The sequence below is a fragment of the Ursus americanus genome, chromosome 24 (assembly GCF_024610735.1).
Source record: "Ursus americanus isolate L20-20 chromosome 24, mUrsAme1.1.p, whole genome shotgun sequence".
Taxonomy (NCBI): domain Eukaryota; kingdom Metazoa; phylum Chordata; class Mammalia; order Carnivora; family Ursidae; genus Ursus; species Ursus americanus.
The window spans coordinates 42691019-42714040 of NC_142150.1; the positions used below are offsets into that span (position 1 = coordinate 42691019).

General features: G+C 49.0%; 1 protein-coding gene across 4 annotated transcripts in view; it reads right to left on the reverse strand.

Moving 5' to 3' along the window:
• Positions 1 to 2262, reverse strand: part of KMT5B (lysine methyltransferase 5B) — a 55002-nt gene extending 52740 nt beyond the window's left edge. For 2 of the 4 annotated variants that reach the window (XM_045775942.2, XM_087855086.1), the window contains exon 1: positions 1124 to 1313. The gene's annotated coding sequence lies outside the window, so the exon portion shown is untranslated. Of the gene's footprint in view, positions 1 to 1123; positions 1314 to 1399; positions 2058 to 2197 lie in introns of those variants that run through there. The other 2 variants (XM_045775945.2, XM_045775941.2) reach the window with 2 other exon arrangements.
• Positions 2263 to 23022: the final 20760 nt, after the last annotated feature.

Sequence of the window (23022 nt, forward strand, 5' to 3'; positions counted from 1 at the left end):
GACCTTTTAGAAATATTTACGCTTTTACTACTAATCATCAAAAGTTACAGCGGTGTTCTCAAGTTCTCGATACCAAAACTAAAGGAAAAAGTTCCAGCTGGCAACTGCTTCCTCTGATGATCCTACACAGCAGTGTTCCGACCACGTTTAACGATACTTCTATAAAGCTTAAAAGTAGCTTAAATCTAAAAAGGTCCTGATGAAAAGTCACAATCACGACCGACCACTTCATCTACCCACTACTCTACATAAGACCTCGTCGCGAGACTGAATTTCACTTGGCAAGTTTCTAAAAACCACTTTCAAAGAACACACGTTCACCTCCTTAGTTATCCCAGTTTCCCCCACTCGACGGGTCGGAACTGATAGTTCCTGAACGGGGTCGAAGGAGCCCAAAGAGAGAGAGAGTCAATTTCTCGGGTCCAACGTGCTTCTACACCACTCTCGCAAGTTGGATCCCGTTGTCACCACGAAAACACGGTCGTCCCCCCTACCCCCGCCCTCCACAGGTGGGAACGACGCCGATACCCATCACCTCTGGGTGTGCAGAAGGACAACCGCCACTCTACGAGGACGGCCGGCGACCGAGGGGGCCCGGGGCGAGGGAGGCGAGCCGCGGCCCGAGGCCGGCGCCGCTGTCAGGGGAGGGACGGGGAGGGTGGGGGACGGGCCCCGGAGGAGACCTGGAACGAGGCTCGAGCCCAAACAAAAACAAGCCTTAGTGGAGCGCGGCAGAGGTAGCAGATTGGGCGAGCCCGATCACGGCTGCCCATTGGAGAAGAGGGAAAACAGAGTCCCCCAATCGCGAGCGCCGGGGCTGCTCCCCTCGTGCGGCCGCGGGCCGCCCCGGCGCTTCCCGGCCCCGCGCTGCCCGGCGGCCGCTACCGCTCCCTTCCGGCGGCGGCGCCCACTGCAGGGCCCGCGCCCCCGCCCGCCGCCGCCGCCGCCGCCCGCCGCCGGGCCCGCTGCCGCGCCGCGCCCCTCCCCCGGCCGCCACCCCCCCGCGCCCCGGCCCCGGCCCCCGCCCGGCCCGGCGCCCCCGCTCCCGCCGGCCCGCCCCCAGCCCGCCGCCGCCGCCGGCCGGCGCCCCCGCACGCCCGCGCCGCGCCCGCCCCCCGCTCACCGCCGGGCGCTGCCCGCTCCTCCTCTGGGCGCAGCGCGGCCCCGCGGCCCGGCCGCTGCGCTGGGGGTCCGCGCTGCCGGGCGGCACTTCCCCGGCCCCCAAGAAAATTAATCACCAAAAAATAATTCCCGAGAAAAATGGAGAGTAAAATCCAAGATGGCGGCGCCTGCCGCAGCACCGCCCGCTCCATCCGCTGTCGGGAAATAAGTCCCAGCCGCGGCCGGAGCCCCCCGCCCCCACCGCGCCGCGCCCCCGCGTCCCCGCGCCCGGCCTCACCTCGCCTCTCGCGCGGCCGCGGCGTCCCAAAGGCCGCCTTCGCCGGGGGTCCGCGTCCCGTGTCCTGGCGCCGCGCGCGCCGCCTCCGGTGTCCGGGCGCCCTCACCTCATAGCCCCGGAGCCTCGCCTCCCGCACCGCAGACGCGTCGCCGCCCCCGGTGAGCCGTCCGGACGCCGCCCGGGATCGGTGGAAGGACACGAAAACGAGTGCCCTCGGCCGGGCGGAGGGACACCACGCCGACTCGCGCCACCCCTGCTGCCTCTGTTGCTTTTACGGGACTCGCGGGGGGGCGGGGGAGGCGGAGAAACACGGGAAAGAAACGAGTTCCTCGCTGGGTGCTCCCGGCCGCGGAGGGACAAAAAGCGAATTTGGGGAGAGCCGAGAAGAGCCGTCGCCTCGCGTCGCCCGCGGCGGAGGGATCCGCGCTGAGGGTCGGCAGGGATCCCTCCGCCCCTCGCTGCCCTTTAAATCGCGGCTGGAGGCGGCGTCGCCGCGCGCCCCTCGGGCGCCACCCCGGCTCCGTCCGGGTCTTTAGCGCAGCTGCACCCGCGGGGTACGGCTTCCCGAACCTGGACGGGGGGCAGCGCCGGGGGACGGGCGGGCTCCTCGCCCGCTGCGCGTGTGCCGGTGGCGCCGAGGGGAGGTGGCCCACGGAGGCGAGCTTCTTTGTTGTGGGAGTGGGTGTCGTTGGAGCGGATACACCCCTACAGACCTTGTGGGCTGCCCGAGCATTCCGCCGCGTAGAGTGGGAGGGAGGGAGGGAGGGAGGGAAGGAGGAGGAGGGAGCGTGCACTCACCGGGCACTGGCTTCCCGGTGTCAGCCGGCCATCCCTTGAGCACCTACTGTGTGCCTGCCGGGCTTTCCGAGAAACTGGGCTACTTCCGCTTCCCTTCCTCGTTGGGCAGTGCCAGCGCCAGAGATGCAGCCGCACCCCCGCCCAGGACCTGGGGCAGGTGCGGAAGATGCCTAGGGTCTGGCACGCTCCAGGTGCTGAGCTGTGGGAAGAGGGCGAAGCGTGCGAAGCACCGCCCTTTGGGTCCTGCAGTCTGTTAATAATGGCTACAAAATAACAATAATGAGAGTAACGTGTATACAGTCTTTACTGCATGGTGGGCACGCTTCTCAGGGTTTTGGTGCCGTATCTCATCGACTCTTCACAACTACCGCCAGGAGGTGGAGACCGTTGTGGTTCTTCCTTACACGTAGGGAAACTGAGGCAGAGAAGTTAGGCGACCCCTAGGACACCTAGTCAAGGCTTGAGCCAGAGCCCTTATCCAGTACTCTGGTGAAAAATGAAGACCTCCAGAAGTCAAGTTGCCACAGAGGTCAGATGCACAGAGATGGTGCCTGAAGGTGTCCCCTTAGGCTGTGGAGACAGAAAGGATGGGTTGCAGTATGTTAGGAAAAAGGGGTGGTTAGGGAATGTGGGACCAATAAGTGCAAAGTCCTGGTGGGAGGGGGAGGAGGGGAGCGGGAAGCGGCTCTGGCCTCTGGAACTGAGGAAAGCCCAGTGTAGCTCCTACAAAGAGGAGGCAGACAGGGCAGGTGGATAGACGGATTCCGGGAAGACCCCCCCTTCTGCCTTGGCTTCCCCTGTATCCCCAGGGCCTGGCACAGACTAGGCACACCATGAAGGATGATTTAGTGGAGATTGTGGATGATCATTAAGGACTGTGGTCCAACGAACACCAACACATGTGCTTACCTCATTTGCCCTCCTTGACCTTGGGTAGTAGACATGACGCTTATTATTCCTTCCACAGATGGGAAACTGAGGCACAGTGATTTGCTAAGAGCGTGTGTGTGTGTGTGAGAGAGAGAGAGAGAGAGAGACAGGCAGCTGGGGGTCCAGATCTTCCAAGCCAAAGCTCCTCCCACTGTGGGTACCTGCTTTCCCCACATCTCCTCTGGAAGTCAACGGGTTGCGGGCGAGAGTGTGGGCAGAGCCCCACCACCCCTCAAATAAAGCAGACTCAGGCACATAGCTCAGCTTTTACTGGATCAGAATTCACCTTGCCCTGTTCCTCTTGCAGACACAACTAACAAATGATTGCTTTGGTTTTGTTAGTTTCTGATTTATCACTAAACGTTCTTTCCAAGATTTTTATAGTGCTTGGCTCCAAATACTCAAATCCCATCCCAGAAACACTCAGATTGCCTTTGCCACCCCCTTCCCCACTGGATGCCCACAGGAGGCATGCACATGAGGGAAATGAGGGAGCCTCATTTGCCTGCAATGGGCAGCCACAGCCCTGTGTGGGTCTAGGTGCCCAGGCCTCAAGCCCAACCATGCCTGAGCAGCCCTTCACAGCCCCCGGCACCAGTGTCCTCCCCATTCCAAGCTTTCCAGAGTTCACCCCAACATAGATCCCTGGGACTGACACCCAAACCCCCACACCTGTAAAGCCCCCAGACTCCCAAGATGTGGCGCCTCCATTTACTCATGGCCCAGGGCCAGGCCAAGTGTTCTGGGTGGTGACTTGCAAGGGAGCAGGCCAGGCCTACACACCCTAGCAGGGGAGACAGATGAGTAGACCCAAGCACAGCGTCCTCTCAGGCTCTCTGGTTCTGGATCTGCTTCTCCTCCAGCCCCCCTGCATTGCTGGCTGCTCTTGCAGCCTCAGCTGAGAGACTCAGGGTGGGCCAGAGCTCTTGACACAGCTGAGTTGGGGCTCAGGACCCTGATGGAGCCAGGATTAAGGGTGGCTAGGGCTAAGCTGGGCAGAGGGCACAGCTGGGAGCCGTTGTCCTGGGGGAGACTGGAAATTTGACTTCCCCACAGTGAGCATGGCCAGCTGGAGGCCTCCTGCTGCCAGCTGGCAGGGGAGGGGTGGATGGGGGACAGGAAGTAGTGTGGCCAGGCACCTGCCCAGCCCCCATGTGACAGGAGCCATTGGCATTTACACTGTGAAGCCTCTGGATGCCCCAAAGTGGAAGTGCTAAGCCACAGAGGCAGTGGGGCCCTCACCAGGCCTGGACAGATGGAAAGATATTAACAACTCTAAAGAAAGACTGAGTTGGCGGAAGGGGCCTGGCCAGCCCCGGAAGCTCCAGGAGAGCCAGCCCAGCCCGGAGCTGACCTGGGAGTGGTGCCCTTGCCAGGGCACTGGCTGAGGCTACAGAGCCTGTTCCGGTCCTCCCAGCAGGGCCCAGGGGCACTCCCTAGAGAATCATCCTGGCCCCACCAACCCTGCATCACCCTCTAATTTCCCTTCTTCAAATGCCAGGTTCACCCAGCAACCGGCTGGCAGGGACTTGCTTGGTGGAATCTCGTGCCCACAGGGCCCGCAGGTCATGCTGACCCCAGAATTCCAGGCTGGGTGGCAGTAGCTTCTTGTAGATCGATATCTTGACTTGTGGACTCTGCGCATGTGTCTCACTGGTTCCCCCCACCCACCCCTGCCCAGAAGACAGGGCTGTTCCAATGACAGCAGGTGTCCAAGACTAACAGGAGAAGGGCAGGGGGCAAACCCAGGACCATTCCGGTGACCTGTGTGAACAGCTGCTGGCTCTCTGCCCAGCTGCCCAAGCACCACGAGGCCCCCTGTAGCATCTTTGCCTTCCCCTGACCTTACACTGCTCACCTCTCCTTTGATAGATGAGGACACCCGACCTCTGAAAGGTCAGGTGACCTGCCCAAGGCCACATAGTCAACAGTAGCAAGACTTTAGGGCAGCTTCAAACAGGGCCACAAATCTGCCCCGGGTTTGAATCCCAGCTCCACAACTTACCAGCCATGTGATCTGGGGCCAATGATGTGGCCTGTCTACGCACCACCCCTTCAGTTGTAAAACGTGCCGGTCCTTGGGTCTGCCCAGAACTCCCTCATGCCTTTAAAATCGTTCATCTATTTAACACCCAAATTCTGATCTCCTGCCTGGCCCCCTCCTCTGAACTTCTGACTCCAGCACTTAGGTATTTAACAGGCATTTCACATATAGCATGGCTCAAACTGAACGCACACGCACGTGCACGTGCACACTCGCACCTCTCAGATCTTCTTCCCATTGCTCGGGTCCAGTAGCTAGCTTTCATTCTCCGTTACCAGCCTTTGGGGCTTTCTCTCCATAGCACATATCACTGTCTAGCATTCTGTACATTTTACTTATTCATCGTGTCTACTGGCTGTCTGTCCCTTCCAGGCTATAAGCTTCTTGAGGGCGGGAGCCTCTGTCTGCCTGGTTCATGGCTGCCTCTCCGGCACCCAGAATAGTGCCTCGGGTGCTAACGTAGCAGTCCCAATACACGAAGGACCTTCCAGCAGTGCTACTGGGTTAAAGGAGGTGCAAAGGGTTCTCTACCTGCTTTCCCAGCCCGGATGGCTCAGGTGCATTCAGCCGCACCCTTCCTTGCCTTTCAAGATCAGGGGGCCCGAGACCCCAGGGGCAATCGGACAGACCCCAGGTACAGCCTTGTGCCCCTGAGGGATAGCGCCTTTTCAGGTCGCCACCACCACCAAAAAGAAGCCCCCCCCCCCCCGTGGTGACCCCTGTCCTCACACACGCTGAGAAGTAAACGCAGAGGAGCGATGGCAGCTGAAAAACGGGTTTTGTCAAGGGCAAGAAAAGCTTCATCTTATTATTTTTTAGTAATTTCAAATTCACAGGAAGTTTCCACATATAACGCAAAGAATTATTTTTCCTGAGCTATCCAGGTGCTCCACGACTTCAGAGCACATTAGGGTGTATTTCCTTCCCACTGAGATACCCTCCTACAAAACCAGAGCCTGGCGACCAAAGTCAAGAACTCACATCCATAGGTTGCTGTCATTTGATCTTCAGATCCCATTCAGATCTTCCCAATGACAATAATAATGTCCTTTATGGCAAGGGAACCTGTCCAGAATCTGAGTTCCCTTGGTCGTCAAGTCTCTTCAGCTTCCTTCTGGAACATTCCTCCCTTTCTTTGACTTGCGTGCCCTTGGCACTCCTGAAGGTTATGGACCAGTTATTTTGTCGTACATCCTTCAATCTAGGGTTTTCGGATGGTTCCTTATGCTTCGATTAAGGTCAGCAATCGCTAGGAGGAATGTCGAGGGAGCGAGGCTGTTCTCATCGCCTCCTATCAGGTGGCGGAGAATTTCAATTTGCCCCATAACTGATGATGTTCACTTGGGTCACCTGATGAAGAGATGTCTGCCAAGCTTCTCCACTCGAGAGTCACTTGTTTTCCCTTTGTACTAAGTATTCTGTGGAAAGGTACTTCAAGGGGATGCAAACATTGTATTCCTCATCAAACTTGCAATGTTTTAATATATTTATGTCAGTATGACCTCTGGGTTCCTATTTTATTCAGTTGGTTATAATCCATTCCTCTCTATCCCTTTCCTTCCTCCCCCCTTCTTCAAAGATTTTTGTGGCAGCTTCATTTATAGGAGACCTGCACTGGTCACAAGGCCAATGCCAATCAACAAAAGAATGGATGGACACAGGGTGGTCTATCCACACTGGAATCCTACCGAAGCAGGGGCGAATGAGTTACAACATGGGCGAATTTCAAAAACATTATGTTGAGGGAATAGGAACCAGAAACCATAGGGTACAGATTATTTGATTTCAAATATGCGGTGTCCTAGAACAGAAAAAAAACAAACCTACAGGGATAGAAATCTGAAGAGTCAATTGCCTCCAGGCAGGCGGGAGAAACTTCCGGTACAATGGGAACATTCTATATCGGAGGGTGGTTACCTGGGAATATGGGCTCGGGAAAACTCTCAAGCAGGTGTCTGAGTTCTGTACAAATTAGTGCATGTAAATTATACACTCCAAAGAGAGGGGGGGTATCTGGGGGGGAAAAGAGGGTTGAACCGGGCTACTGCTCTGTGAGAAGGTCTTCAGTATTTCTGTGACTTGTCTTGCGACCGAGTACATTTTGCAAAACAGTTTTTCTTGGGCGTTTCCTGGACACTGCTTCTGGATGGACCCAGGTTCAATGGCAGGCTCAGGGTCCAAAGTGCAGCTGAGGGAGCCGAAGAGCCCCGCTCCCCCGCGCTCTCAGCGCTGGCCGTTGCTGAGTGATAAGTAAAGGGGAGGAAAAACTGCTCCACTCCAGCCTCTGCTGGACTTGATGGAAACTTCTCCCAGCAGGTGAGCCTCCCTGCTGCAGGCCCTTCGGCCCCCTCCCCGCTGCCTGTCCCAGACTGGAAGCCTCCAGCCAGTTTTCAGTTGACCTTGGTTTTCTCTGGCCAGGAGATCATGTGGCATCAGGGTTTGCCCTGTATCATTACCCTTAATCCCCTTGTCATACCTCACAGATACACTTTGGGCTATTGGCTTGTTCCCTCGTAAATTCCTAGGGGTGGTGTTTCCTGAGTCAAAAGCAGAGATGATTTTCCTCCAGAGCATTCTGGGTGGCCAGGCAGAGAAGGTGAATAGGGCCGAGGCTCTGGCATTTGGAGTGCAGACACTGGCTTCAGAGTTGGGGGGCCCCTGGATGTTCAGTTCCAGAAGGCCTTAGGGTCAGGGAGGGAGCTAGTTCACCAAGGGGGAAAGAAGGGGTTTGGACTATCTTTCTGTGGGATCTTTTTTTTTTTAAGTTTTTTTATTCTTTAAGTAATCTCTACACCCAATATAGGGCTTGAACTCACGACCCGAGATCAAGAGTCTCCAGCTCTTTCCACTGAGCCAGGCCGGCACCCCAATGAGATCACTCTTGCTCTTTAATCAGAGTCCAAGAAATGTGATAAGCAGCCCCTGTGAACCTACTGAAAGGATAAGCAACAAAGAATCAATCTTTCTTTGTCCCCTCAATCCAGAAGCACAGAATCTACTCCCCAGCCCTCAGGCATTGCCCACTGCAGTGCCCAGGCTTTGGTGGGGACCCTCAGGAGATTGGACCCTCGGCAACTGCGGCCCAGACTAGACCTCGGTTTGGGGCTGCGAGTTGCCCTGAGCCAACTGGGGGAACCAGCAAGAACTTGCTGGAGAGAAGGAGGTCCCCAGGGGAAGGCCCGGTGGACATGCTGGTACCTCCAGGGGGCGGGGGGGGGGGACGAGTTGCCAAGGTGTGGGAGAAGTGCACGCAGTGGCTCCGAGGGCCGGCCGGGCACAGGTCCCTCCCACACTCCCGGCCACAGGCGGCTGCAGCCACACGCTGGTCCCAGCCCCTGGCATCCCGCACTGGAGGCTCTGAAGGAGGAACTGGTTGTACAGGATCTCGTTCCAGCCAGATCCCAGGCACCGACCCTGCATAAGGTATATCTCTTTACGAAGGGCTTTAAACCAAGCAGAAAAGAGTCTTTCCGTCTGGGAAGGGCTCAGCTCAGAGGGAGTTGTATTCGTTTCCTGTGGCTTCAAACAACAGAAAATGAATCTCTCACAGTTCCGGAGGCTAGAAGTCCAAAATCAAGGTGCTCCCTCCAAAGCTTAGGGGAGAATCCTTCCTGCCTCTTCCAGCTGCTTGGGGCTCCGTGAGCTCCTGGGCTCGCGGCTGCATATCCCTCCAGACTCTGCCTCTGTCTGCACATGGCCCCTCCTCCCGTGGCTCTCGTGTCAAATCCCCCTTACCTTTCTCTTATGACCTTGTCATTGGATTTAGGGCCCACCAAGAGAATCCAGAATGATCTCCTCTGGAGACCCTTAACTTAAAACTCCAAATTAGGTCACATTTGTGGGTTCTGAGGATAAGGACACGGACACACCTTTTTTGGGGGGGGGGCACCATTCAGCGGACTCCAGCACTGTTCATTTTGATGGCCACATGGTTCTAGATTGGGCCAATGGGAACCAGTTCACACTGGCTTCTGTCCCATTTTATATGCCTCCGTTGTTCTTTGGGCCTCAGCCCCAGGATCAGTCACTTCTCCAAGGAGCTCTGGTTCCTGTCAGGGCAGTCAAGCTCTGAGCCCCAGGAATGCCCAGGACCACGGTGCAGCTGCAGCTCCCCGGCCCTCTCCGAGGACCAGGCCAGAGAATGTGTGTCTGTGAGTGTACATGCACACACATGTATGATAAGCACACATTTGTACATGCATATATATTTACACATACATTTACACCTATATATTTTTTAAAGATTTTCTTTATTTATTTTAGAAAGAGAGAAAGGGAGAGAGAGTGTGTGCATGAGCTAAGGGGGAGGGAGAGGGAGAGAGAATTTTGAGCAGACTCCAGGCTGAGCTTGGAGCTCAACACGGGGCTAGATCTCATGACCCTGAGATCATGACCTGACCCGGAACCAAGAGTCCCATGCTTAACCAACTGAGCCACCCAGGGGCCTCTATGTCTATATTTCTTTTTCTTTTTTTTTTTTTTTTAAGATTTTATTTATTTGACAGAGATAGAGACAGCCAGCAAGAGAGGGAACACAAGCAGGGGGAGTGGGAGAGGAAGAAGCAGGCTCACAGCAGAAGAGCCTGATGTGGGGCTCGATCCCAGATCGCTGGGATCACGCCCTGAGCCGAAGGCAGACGCTTAACCGCTGTGCCACCCAGGCGCCCTCTTTTTTTTTTTTTTAAGATTTTATTTAGTTATTTGAGAAAGAGAGAGAGAGAGAGAACATGAGCAGGGGGAGGGGCAGAGGGAGAGGGAGAAGCAGACTCCCCGCTGAGCAGGGAGCATGACCCGGGGCTCCATCCCAGGACCCAGAGATCATAAACTGAGCCAAGGCAGGCGCTTCACCCAGGCGCCCATCTACACCTATATTTCTATATCTAAATATATATGGGGCATCTGGGTGGTACATTCCGTTAAGCGTCAGACTCGATCTCAGCTCAGGTCTTGATCTCAGGGTTGTAAGTTCAAGCCCGGTATTGGGCTCCATTTAAAAAATAATAACCAAAATAAGTAAATAAGTAAGTAAATAAATACACATAAACACAGATCTCAACCTAATTCCAGTACAGCATTCCCAGTTCATTTTCATGTTCTTCCTTCACCAGCACCCATAACCCATGACTACGGTCTTTGTCTGGACTGTTATAATGCAGGACCACAGACTGGGTGGCTTCGACAGCAGACGTTTCTTTCTCAGGATTCCCGAGGCTGGGAAGGCCAAACCAAGGTGCCTGCGGACTGGGTGTCTGGTGAGGACCTGCTCCCTGGTTCACAGACATCCTCTTCTGGCCTCACGCGGCAGAACGGGCGAGGGAGCTCTCTGCGATCTCCTTTATGACGACACTAATTCCATTCACGAGGGCTCCTCCCTCATGTCCTAATTGCCTCCCCAAAGCCCCGCCCCCAATACCATCACACCGGGGATTAGGTTTCTGGCCATGAATTTGGGGAGGGCGGCATAAACATTCGGTCTACAGTGCTACCATTACTTATTTTGATTCCCCTGGGTTTGGCCAGTGGCATCCCCTTCAAGCTGGAGCCTGTCCCCTTGGACATGTTCCTGTCATTCTTAGAATACTTCCTTCCTTTGTGAAGTCACAAAAAATCCTAGGATCAACTTGTACTTTCCCTGTCCCAGTTCTGAACCAGTCGTTTCTCTGAGAAGGGTCGCTTCCTGTTGGTGGAGAGTGGATTCAGGAAGCAAGATCCTGCTGCCAGGTGAGCGCATCTCCTCCTGCGGATCACTGCTCCTAGGCTGTCTTCGCAGACGTGGCAGAGCATGTCACCTACACAACGCACACGCCTCCACACACGGATTTCACGTATGACTGTTACTGCGTCTGTGTAGTCTGCCAGTCAAACACGAGGAGCTCAGTTCTGTGTTCCTGACTCCCTTCCCCAGCATGGACAGACCCGACTCCCATTAACCTCAGTAGATGTAGTCATTTGCTCAAGTCTAAAATACACAGAAGGTAGCTTCAAAGTGACCAACACATTCCACCATAAAAAGCCACCCTATTAACAAGCATTCAGTATTTGGTTGCAGGTCCTTTTTTTTTTTTTTTTTTTAAGTAAAATGTACATGCATTGAAATTCTGAAATCTTTTTTTTTAAAGATTTTATTTATTTATTTGACAGAGAGAGACAGCCAGCGAGAGAGGGAACACAAGCAGGGGGAGTGGGAGAGGAAGAAGCAGTCTCCAGTGGAGCAGGGAGCCAGATGCAGGGTTCAATCCTAGGACCCTGGGATCACGCCCTGAGCTGAAGGCAGATGCTTAACAACTGAGACACCCAGGAGCCCCTCAAATCGTTTTTTTTTTTTTTTTAAGATTTTATTTATTCATTTGAGAGAGAGAGAGCACAAGCGGGGAGCAGCAGAGGCAGAGGGAGAAGCAGACTCTCCGCTGAGCAGGGAGCCCAGCGTGGGGCTCGATCCCAGGACCGGAGATCATGACCTGAGCCGAAGGCAGACGCTTCACCAACTGAGCCACCCAGGCACCACCAAAATTCTCAAATCTGAAGTGTACAATTATGTCCTGACAAATGGATAGAACCACATAACCCGCAGCCTATCAAGATAGAGCATATTCCCATGATCCCCAGAAAGTTCCCTCATGTCTCTTCCCAGTGTCTTCTCCCAGAGGCAGCCACAGGGCTGAGTTTTTCCACCTTAGATTAGTTTTGCCAGTTCTAAGAGCTTCATATAATTGAAGCATAATGTTTCTGTGATTCATTCAGGTTGTTGAATGTATCAGGTATTTGCTCATTTTTTTTTTTAAGTTTATTTATTTAAGTAAACTCTACACCCATCATGGGGCTTGAACTCAGGACCCTGAATCATGAGCCAGCCAGGCGCCCCAGGAGTTTGCTCATTTGTATCGCTGAGAAGTACTTCCCTGATGCGCATACAATGGATAGATATCGAGGCTTGTCTGCTTCTCCCCTGCGGTGGATTTGGGGATTGTTTCAAGTTTGGGGTACTATGAATAAAACTACCAGGAACATTCGTGTACCAGTCTTTTATTTATTTATTTATTTATTTATTTATTTGACAGAGATAGAGACAGCCAGCGAGAGAGGGAACACACGCAGGGGAAGTGGGAGAGGAAGAAGCAGGCTCATAGCGGAGGAGCCTGATGTGGGGCTCGATCTCATAACGCTGGGATCATGCCCTGAGCCGAAGGCAGACGCTTAACCGCTGTGCCACCCAGGCGCCCCTTGTGTACCAGTCTTTTTGTGGGAAAATATTTTCATTTCTCCTGGGAGCTAAATGGCCGGGTCAAAGGGCAGGTGTGTGTTTAATCATAGAAACCACCGCACCTTTCCCGAAGTGCTGCGCAGTCCCCCCTCCCGCCAAGAGAGCGGGAGGGGCTCTATCTGTTCTCATCCTCACCAGTGTCCGGTGCTGTAGGTCTGTTTAAGTTCGGCCGTTCTAGGGAGTGGCTAATAATATTTCATCATGGATGCAATTTGCATTTCTCTGATGACTAAGGATGTGGAGGGTTTTGTTTTGTTTTGTTTTGTTTTTATGGGCTTATTGTCCACTGTGTATCTTCCTTTGGCAAAGTGTCTGTTCAAATCTTTGGTCAACTTTTTAAATTGGATTTTTTGTCTTATTATTAGTGAGTTATAAGCATTCTTTATTTGGATACAGGATGATATGTGTTTTATATATGTAGGTATATATTATATAACCACTTTATTCTAATAAACTTGACAAGTTACATAAGATGGGTGTATTTCTTGAAAGACAAAAAAAAAAAAAAAGGACTATGAATAACCAAAGAAGAAATATAAAAATCTGAATAACCCAATATCCATATCTATCAAAGTAATTGGATTCATTATGAAAAACTTTCTCTCTCTCTCTCTCTCTCTCACACACACACACACACACACAGTCCAAACCTAGACATCTTCCCTGGTCAATTCTAGTTTTATTGAAGGAAGAATAATAAGAATAAGTCTTACACAAACTCCTTCAGAAAACAGAAAAGAAGGGAACACTTTCCAGCTCATTCTATAAAGCTAGCTCAATCCCAGTGCCATAACTGAAAAAGACATTATTACAAGAAAATAAAATCACAGAACAACATCTCTCATGACAGACATGCAAATATATTTTTTTAATTAGAAAATAAATTTACTGAAATACAAGACCAAAGAGTTTGAAGCCATAGACAGGAAAACGTGTCACATACTTGGGGCGGGGGGCTTCTTTAGTGGAAAGAGCCCTGCCATCACTGATGCTTGGAGCTGGATGTCAGAAATTCCACCACTGTGGTCCTCCTCCCCCAGCCCAGTGATGGTGGGGAATGGAGGTGAGGACACAGTGAGGATGAGGGTGGGGGGAGAGTCCTGGCTTCAAACCTCTCACCCTCCAGTCACACTCTAGTAGGGAAGAGATGAGCCTGTGCATTCACTCGTTCATTCCACAAATATTTATGGACTGTCTCCTTTCTGCCAGGAGCCCATGCTAAGTGCTAGGGATAAAGTAACCAAGGTGCCTAATTCTTGCTATCATGGTGCTTCCTTCCACGCTCCTGGATAAGACAGAGCCAAAGCAAACCTACCCGGCTGGAGAAGGGAAGAGGCGGGGCTCTGCTGAGGAGGGTGGGGTGGCGGAGGCTGACCTGTTTCCGAAGCAGCTACAGCCCGCCGGCCTTACGTAGGCCTCCTGGGACCTCAGGGAGCACAGGGGCCAGGCCCTCCCAGGCCGGTCGCGGCTGTTTGCCCTGCAGGTGCTCGCCCCCTCCTCCTTCTCCAGGCAGCGGTTCTCCTTCCCTCTCGCAGAGTCCAGAGCTGGTGTTGAAGAAACACCTGGTCAAACGGGCCCTGCAGGGACCCGGGATAGGCGGTTGTAGGCAGGAGGCAGGCAGCAGGCCTTGGGAAGAGGTACTGGCATCTTTCCCCTGGGTTCTGGCTGCCAGGGAGCTCAGCAGACGAGAAGGGCTGCAGGCAGGCAGTCAGCTCATCTCATGGCCTTGAGGGAGGGCTCCTCCATGCAAGTATTCTTAATACTATATTAGCAAAATAAACCCAGCAATATATATGAAAGGTAAAAATACATAATGACAAAGTAGGGTTTATCCTATGAATGCAAGGCTGGTTTAATACTGACAAAAATCAATATAATTCACCATACTGAGATAATGAAACTATGTCAATTAATTAAAATTAAAGGGGAAACCCATGTGACATTTTAATAGATATATTTAATAAGCATTTCACAGAATTCAGTACTTGGATGATTTAAAAAGAGAAGGAGGAGAAAGAAAACCGTCAGCAAATTAGGACTAGAAGGGAACTTGTTCAATCTTAAAAAGGCCATCCTCAAAAAACCCACAGCTGACATCACACTTCATGGTTGAAAAGCATTCGGTTCTCTCCCTAGATCAGGGGCAAGGTGGTTGCGTCTACACACGACACTTCCACTCAACACGTACAGGAAGCTCTGAGCACTGCAATAAGGTAAGAGGAGAATTTAGAAGCAAAGATTAGAAAGGAAGAAGTAACTGTCCCAACTAGTAGACAGCGTGGTTGTTTACACAGAATGTCACACCCCAGCAACAACGCATTAGTAGAGCTAATACATGAATTTAGGGAGTCACAGAAAACCCGGCCAATGTAAAAAACCAAGCATATTTCTCTAAACCAACAATAAATTGGAAAAATAAATTTAAAAAACAATTTCATTTATAAAACATTAAATACTTAGGGCTAAATTTAACAAATGCTATGCAAGACCTGTGTATTGAAAATTGCCAGGGGCATCTGGGTGGCTCAGTTGGTTAAGTGTCTGCCTTCAGCTCAGGTCATCAAGCCCCGCATGCGGGTCGCTGCTCAGCAGGGAAGCCAGCTTCTCCCTCTCCCTCTGCCTGCTGCTCCCCCTGCTTCCACTTCTCTCTCTCTCTGTCAAATAAATAAATAAAATCTTTAAAAAGAAAGAAAGAAGAAAATTGCCAAACATATCTGGGAGAAATGAGAGAGAGTCTAAGTATATGGAGAGACATATCGTATCTATGGATTGGAAAAGAACAAACAACTTAGTTTAAGAAATGGGCAACAGATCTGAACAGACACCTCACCAAACCAGATATACAGAGGGGAAATCAGCATTTGGAAAGCCGGTTACCATGATGTGTCCTTTGGGAACTATGCACTGAAACAACAATGAGATGCCACCACCCGCCTCTTAGAATGGCTAACATCCAAAACGCTGACAATAGTGAATGTCGACGAGGACGTGGAGCAACAGGAACTCTCTTGGTCATTGCCCGTGGGCATACAAAGTGATACGGCCATTTCGGGAGATGTTTGGTAGCTTCTTGCAAAACCAAATATCGTTTTGCCATACAATCCAGCAGTCACATTCCTTGGTATTTACCAAATGTAGTTGAAAACTTAGGTCCACGCAAAATCCTGCCCAGGAATGCAGCTTTATTCAATCTCCAAAAACAGACAACCAAGATGTCATGCAACAGGTGTAAGGAGGGGACTGTGGTACATCCAAACAATGGAGTGTTGTTCAAAGGTCAAAAGAAAGGAGCTATTAAGCCACAAAAAGTCGTGGAAGAACCTTAAATGCATATTGCTAAATGAAAGAAGCCAATGAGAAAAGGCCACACACTGTGTTTTTCCAATTGTAAGACATTCTAGAAAAGATTAAACTGTAGAGACAGTAATAAGATCAGTGGTTTCCAGGGATCTGGGGGAGTTGGGAAGGATGTAGGGGGAGCAAGGGGACTCTGAGAGCATGCAACTGTTCTGTATCACCGCGACCGTGGGTACAGAGAATGCACAACACAGAGGGAACCATAATGCAAAGTATGGGCTTCAGTTAATAATAATGTATAATGTTGGTTGATTGAGTGTGACTGATGGGCCATACTAACACAGGATGTTACTGTTAGGAGAAACCCTGGGGTCGAGTGGCGTGTATACTGGAACTTTCTGTACTATCACTCAATTTTTCTGCAGATCTAAAACTGCTCTAAAAGAAATAAAGTCGATTGGGGCGCCTGGGTGGCTTAGTCGGTTAAGCTTCTGACTCTTGGTTTTGGCTCAGGTCATGATCTTAGGGTTGTGGGATTGAGCCTAGTGTCAGGCTCCACACTCAGTGGGGAGTGTGCTTGGGATTCTCTCTCCCTCTCCCTCTGATTTCCCCCTCAAGTAAATAAATAAATCTCTCTAAAAAAAAAAAAAAAAAAGGAAAGAAAGTCGATTAATTAAAAAAACCAACTGAACAGAGGATTTGAATTTGGCGATCAGAAATGCTATTTGTACCCTGCTGGTCTCCTGAATTAGGGTCCCATAAGCTCGGCAGTCCTCAGTCATTTCCCTGATGCTGTGCTCCAGGGCAAATGGAACTGGCCGGTCTATGGAGAGAAGAGAGCAGCTCTGCAGGGAAAGTCGAGATGGGGAGGGGGAGGTGTCCCAGACAAAGCCCGAAGAACAGCCTCTTTCGTTGCTTTGTCTGTCTACTTTCCTGTTCCCCACTCTGCGGCAGGCTAGCAACCCTTGCTGCCTGTGGGTTCTATGTGGTATCTGCGACATGGGACAGTATGGTATCTACCTCGAAGGACGACTGTGGAGATTGGGGGCAGTCGGGTAGGTGCTCGGTGAACGCCAGCTCTTACTCAGCCGCCAGTGCTCCATCTTCAAGTTCTTCCAATAAAGTCCCCCCTTGGGTCCTACCTGTTTCAATTTTTTTTTTTATATTTCTTATAATTACAAGAGTCTTGAGTAAGATGAGAATATTGACCAAGGACTGGCTGAGCTGGTGGTGGGCCATGGGCTGCCAGCCGGAGAAAGAGGACAGAAGACCAGAGCCGGGGGGTCTGGGTCAGGCTGAAGTGGCTTCAGAGGGGGTCTATCTATGCAGGCTCCAGCAGAGTCTCTCAATCTCGGCTCTCTTGACATCTGCGGTCAAAGGATTCTTTGTCATGGAGTCAGTCCTGCATATCATAAGACGTTTAGCAGCACCCTACCCACACCATCCCAGGTCAGGAAAAAATGTCTGCAGACCTTGCCAAATGCCCTCTGGGGACAACGTCACTCCCCTGGAAGAGCCACTGGCTTAGAGAGCGGTTGCTTTGACTTACGGCCTGATTCGGAGGCAGTAATTCCTGGTGGCAGGAAGATCCAGGTGCGGCCGTGGGAGTGGGTGGCTGCGCTGGAGGCAGCAAGAGGACCCGAGAGATAAAGGGGTCAAAGTATCAGGAAGTTCAGCTCTGGCAAGAAGGTGGCGTAAGATAACCTGAAAACGCCTCTGCTCACAAACACCCGGAAATGATGAATAAAATATACCCCAAATCATTTCTAATGTACCACTGAGGTTTCTTGTTTGTTTTAATTAAATGCCATTTTATTTTGTTTGGTTTTGGTATACGCTTCTGTGAGGTTTCACTTGTTCCTAGATCTGGGCATCCACCACCACAGTGAGGGATGGAACGGTCCCACCACCCCAAAATTCCTTCATGCTGCCTCTTGGTAGTCAAGCCATCCCCTAAACCCTGGCAACCCCTGGTCTGTTCCCCATCCTTTTCTAGAGTGTCCCGTAAATGGAGTTCTTCAGTAAGTAACCTTCTGAGGCTGGTCTGTTTCACTTAGCATAGGGCTTTTGTAAGGCTTTCATGATGTCACTGTATCAAGAGTTGGTTTCTTTATGCCGCTAAGTAGTATTCCAGTGTGCGGCTGTTTGTCTGTTTGACTATCTGTTCCCCTGTCAAGGACATTTGGGTTGTTTCCAGTTTTTCACTACCACGAATAACGCTGCTGTAAACATTCATGGGCAGGTTTTGATGTGAATGGAAGTTTTTGTCTCCCTTGCGTAAGCAACCAGAAGTGGCATTGCTGGGCCAGACGGTGTGTGTTTCATTTTATAAGAAACTGACAAACCGTTTTCCAGTTGCTGCGCCATGTTGCATCCTGTCAAGGTGTGAGCGGTCCAGCGCCCCACCTCCTTGTCCACACTTGGCTCGGTCAGTCTTTTTTATTTTAGCCATTCTAATAGGTCTGGAGTGGGGTGTCACGTGAGTTTAATTGGCATTTCCCTAGGGACTAATGAGGGTGAGCATTTTTTTCAGGCTTATTTGCCATGCTTATATCTTCTTTGATGACGTGTCTGCTCAAACTTTTCACCCATTTTTAGATTGGGTTATTTGTGAGGTCCCTGGCTGGGATCTCAGAAAGTGGGACTTGACCTTGGGATCATGAGTTTGAGTCCCATATTGGGGGTAGAGATTACTTAAATACACAAATAAATAAATAAATAGATAAATATTAAAAAATAAATTAGATTGTTTGCTCTCTTATTAATTTTTTTTTTAGAGAAGGGGGGCAGAGGAAGAGGGAGAGAGATAATCTTTATCTGGGCATGGAGCCTGATCTCACAACCCTGAGTCAAAATCAAGAGTCAGATGTCTCACCAAATGAGCTACCCAGGCACCCCTCTTATTGCTTAATTTTGAGAGTCCTTTATAAGATATCCTGAATACAAGTCTTTTTAGATAGGTAATTTGTAAAAGTTTTTCCAGTCTATGTCTTTTTTTTTTAAGATTTATTTGTTTACTTCAGTGAGAGGGAGAAAGAGCGCGTGGGGTGGGGGGAGGGGCAGAGGAAGAGGGAGAGAGAAACTCAAGCAGACTCCCCACTGAGCACAGAGTCAAGGTGGAGCTCAATTTCACCACCCTGAGCTCAGACCTGAGTTGAAACCAAGAGTTGGAAGCTTAACCAACTATGCCACCCAGGCACCCCCAGTCTATGTCTTATATCTCATTCTCTTGTGTTTTTAAAGTAAGCTCTATCCCCAACATGGGGCTTGAACTCAAGACCCTGAGATCAAGAATGCAGGTGAGGGAAATGCTCAGGCCAGGGAAAGAAACGCCCAAAAGGATCAGAGGGAACAATCACAATAGCTTAAACAGGGCCAGGCTATGCTCCCACTAGCCATAGGGGAAACCTTATAGAGCTTTGGGTAAAGTACCTGGAAGGCTCCTGACTGTGTAGTGGGGAAAATTAGCCCTAGACTAAACACTGCTCTGATCTTGCCTCAAAAAGCAAGACTAGGCAGAATCAAACTCTGTTTGAGGAACATAACTGTGTCTCAGAACAAAGTTCGAGAATATTTATGTGAACACAAAATAGTGCAAAACAAAGTAAAATTATTTTAACAACTAGTGTAAATGGTGTATTGCATCCAAAAAAATTTGCCAGGTATGCAAAGAAGCAAGAAACTACGAGCCATAAAGAGAAGAAAACTCGATCAATTGAACTGAACCAGAAATAACACAGATGATAGAAGAAGTAGAGAAAGACATTAAAGTAGTTGTTATAACTGTGTCCCATATGCTGGAAACTAAAGGACCGATTAAGAATGTTCAGTAGAGACGTGGAAAATATTTGTTAAAATACCCAAAGTAAACTCGCAGATATTAAAACTACAATGTCTGAGACAAAGCACACGTTCGATAGGATTCACAGCAGATTAGGCATGGCAGAAGCAAAGATTTGGAACTAACATGTCAAAAGAAGTCCTTCGGGCAGAGGGAAAATGCTACCTGAGGGCAACCACAATGGAATGAAGAGCTTTGGAAATGGTAACTATGTGTAAGACGCGTTCTTATTATTTAGATCTCATTATGAAATAACTGACTGTTTAAACAAAAATATTAACAATTTGTAGTGGGATTTACATAGAAGTAAACTGTATGATAACAACAGCATAAGACTATGAGGGAAGAAATGGGAACGCATTACCGTAAGTTGCAGACACTATACACGAAGTGGTACAGAGCGCCCGCGGGCGGACTGTGGTGAGTCACACACCACACAGCAACCGCTAAAATACAAACCCACACAGTTTTAGCTAATAAGCCTACAGAGGTGACAAAATGGAACTCTAAAAAATATCCAGTTAGTACAAAAGAAGGCAAAAAAGGTGTAAAAAGGGAACAGAGATGGGACAAATAAAACACAAATAACAAGATGATAGATTTAAACCCTAATTATATCCACAATCACATTAAATTTAAATTGTCTAAACTTTCCGATTAAAAGGCAGAGACGGGGCGCCTGGGTGGCGCAGTCGTTAAGCGTCTGCCTTCGGCTCAGGGTGTGATCCTGGCGTTCTGGGATCAAGCCCCGCATCAGGCTTCTCCTGCTGGGAGCCTGCTTCTTCCTCTCCCACTCCCCCTGCTGTGTTCCCTCTCTCGCTGCCTGTCTCTGTCAAATAAATAAATAAATAAATAAAAATCTTAAAAAAAAAAGGCAGAGATAGTTAAATTATATTTTTAAAAATACCCTCCTATATACTACCTCCAAGAAATCAACTTTAAATATAAAGACACAACTAAGTTAAAGGCAAAAAAAAAAAAAAAAGAGAGAGAGAGAGAGATCGTGTTAACACCAGTAAAAAGAAATCAGGGGGAGGTTATGTTAGTATCAAAGTGGGTTTTGGGGCACCTTGGTGGATCAGTCAGTTAAGCATCTGACCTTGGCTCAGGTCATGATCTCAGGGCCCAGGAATGAGCCCCTCTGGGGCTCTGCGCTCAGTGGAGAGTCCGCTTGTCCCTCTCCCGCTCCCCCCACTCGTTCTCTTTCCCTCTCTCTCTCTCCTCAAATAAATAAATAAAATCTTTTTTAAAAAGTAGATTTTAGGGTAAAGAATATTACTAGGTATCAATAATTTTATTTCATTGTGAAAAGGAGGTCAATTCATTGAGGGGGCACAACAATCCTAAATGTTTATGCGTCTAATACATGAAGCAAGAAGTGAAAGAAATATAAGAAGGAATGCACAAATCCACAATTTTAGCTGGAGATTTAATACCTCATTCTCAGTAGCTGATAGAACGTGTAGATTGAAAATCAATATTATCACCCAGCTTGACTCTATTGACGTGTATAGAACACATCATCCAACAACATCAGGATACATTCTTTACAAGCTCACACGCTAGACCATCTTCTGAGCCACAAAAAAAGTTTCAATAAATTTAAAAAGATTCACTTTATACAAAGTATGCTCTTGGATTACAATGGAATTGAATTAGAAATGAATAGCAGAAATAGCTTTGGAAATTCTCCAAATATTTGGAAACAAAACAACACACTTATACATAATAAATGGATCAAAAACTCAGAAGTACGGAAATTAGAAACTGTTTTTAACCCACTGAAAATGAAACCCAACATATCAAAATGTGTACCTGAAGTAGTATCTAGGAGGAAATAAAAACACTAAGTATGTATATTAGAAAGAAAAAAGGTCTCAAAGACTTCAGCTTCCACTTTAAGAAGTCAGTAAAAGAGGGGCGCTTGGGTGGCACGGCGGTTAAGCGTCTGCCTTCGGCTCAGGGCGTGATCCCGGCGTTCTGGGATCGAGCCCCACGTCAGGCTCCTCCGCTATGAGCCTGCTTCTTCCTCTCCCACTCCCCCTGCTTGTGTTCCCTCTCTCGAGAGCTGGCTGTCTCTATCTCTGTCAAATAAATAAATAAAATCTTAAAAAAAAAAAGAAGTCAGTAAAAGAAAATTAAAAAGAGGAAATAATGAAGAGAAAACTGGAAATCAATGAAATAGAGGACAGAAACAATAGAGAAAAACCAACTAATCTAAAAGTGGTTTTATGATATCAATCAGATTTATAAATCTCTAGCTATAGTAATCAAAAATAAAGGAGAGAAGATACAAATTACCAATTTCAGGCATGAAAGAGGTAACTCACTATAGGATTCATACATATTAAAAGAGTAGTAAGTAAGGATTAGGAACAACATGCTAAAAATTCAACAACGACCAGATGAAGTGGACAAATTCCTTGAAAGACAAGTTACTAAAGCTCACTCAAGAAGAAATAGACAACCCAAGTAGCTATATTTCTATTAGATAAATTTAATTTGCAGTTGAAATTCTTCCCACAGATTAAACTCTAGGCCCAGATGGCTTCACTAGTGAATTCTAACAAACATTTAGGGAAATTAAAAAAACACCCCTTCTACACAAAATCTTCCAGAAGATTGAAGCAGTGAAAATATTTAACTCATTCTTTGAGGACTGAATTAGTCTGATCCTGAAACAAAGACATCACAGGGAAAAACAAACGAACAAACAAACAATAAAAACCCTGCAGACCGCCATCTTCACGAACATAGATGCAAACATTCTTAACACATTTTCAGCAAATCAAATCCAAGAAATATTGAAAGGATAACAAATCATGACCAAGTTGTGTTACTGTAGGAATGCAAGATTGGTTTAACAATAAGAACTCCAAGAAAATTAATGTAATTCACCATATTAACAAACCAAATAAGAAAAACTATAAAATCATCTCAATCGATGCATAAAGCATTTTATAAAATCCAACATCCAGGGGCGTCTGGGTGGCTCGGTTGGTTGAGCATCTGCCTTCAGCTTAGGTCATGATCCCAGGGTTCTGGGATCGAGCCCCGGGTAGGGCTCTCTCCTCAGCGGAGTCTGCTTCTCCCTCTCCCTCTGCCCCGCTCGTGTGCTCTCTCTCTCTCACAAATAAACAAATTAAATCTTTTCTAAAAAGCCAACATCCATCCATCCTGATAAAAACAGTAACCAAACTACGAACAAAAGGGAACTTACTCAACCTGATAAGGGCATCTACAAAAATCCTACGGCTAACATACATAACAGTCCACTCTAATCATATCTATTCAACATTGTCCTGGAGTTATAAGCCAGTGTAATCAGGCAAGAAAAGGGAATTAATGACATCAGATTGGAAAGCAAGCAGTAAAACTGCCTTTATTTTCAGAGGACATGATTGTCTATATTAAAAAATCCAGTGAGATCTACAAAAAAGCTATTAATAAAA